This window comes from Geotrypetes seraphini, chromosome 2 (genome assembly GCF_902459505.1).
Source record: "Geotrypetes seraphini chromosome 2, aGeoSer1.1, whole genome shotgun sequence".
Classification (NCBI taxonomy): Eukaryota; Metazoa; Chordata; class Amphibia; order Gymnophiona; family Dermophiidae; genus Geotrypetes; species Geotrypetes seraphini.
In genome coordinates this window covers 508,881,611-508,882,208 of record NC_047085.1, presented here as the reverse complement: position 1 = coordinate 508,882,208, position 598 = coordinate 508,881,611, and positions in this window count along the sequence as shown.

The following is a 598-nucleotide window of genomic DNA, read 5'->3' as shown; positions in this document are numbered from 1 at the left end:
TCCCTTTTAGTGCTGATTGGTCAGAACTGTCCCTAGGGCGGGGAGAGTCATAGAAGGGTCCGCCCTCTAGCTCTGATTGGGGGAGAGGAGAAAAGAAGGCGTCACTCTCAGCTCCTGCTACTCATAGCTAGGGCGGGAGGCGGAGCAAGGGCTGGACATGGAACTGTGCAGATGGCCGGACGATGGCTGCAGGGTCCGCCCTCTAGCCCTAATTGGGGGAGAGGAGAAAAGAAGGCGTCACTCTCAGCTCCTTCTGCTACTCATATCCAGGGCTGGACATGTTGCTGTGCAGATGGGCGGGAAGATAGCTGCAGGGTCCGCCCTCTAGCCCTGATTGGAGGAGGGGAGAAAAGAAGGCGTCACTCTCAGCTCCTCCTTCTGCTACTCATAGCCAGGGCTGGACATGTTGCTGTGCAGATGGGCGGGAAGATGGCTGCAGGGTCCGCCCTCTAGCCCTGATTGGAGGATGGGAGAAAAGAAGGCGTCACTCTCAGGTCCTGCTGCTCATAGCTAGGACGGGAGGAGGAGCCAGGGCTGGACATGGAGCTGTGCAGATGGGCGGGAAGATGGCTGCAGGGTCCGCCCTCTATCCCTGATT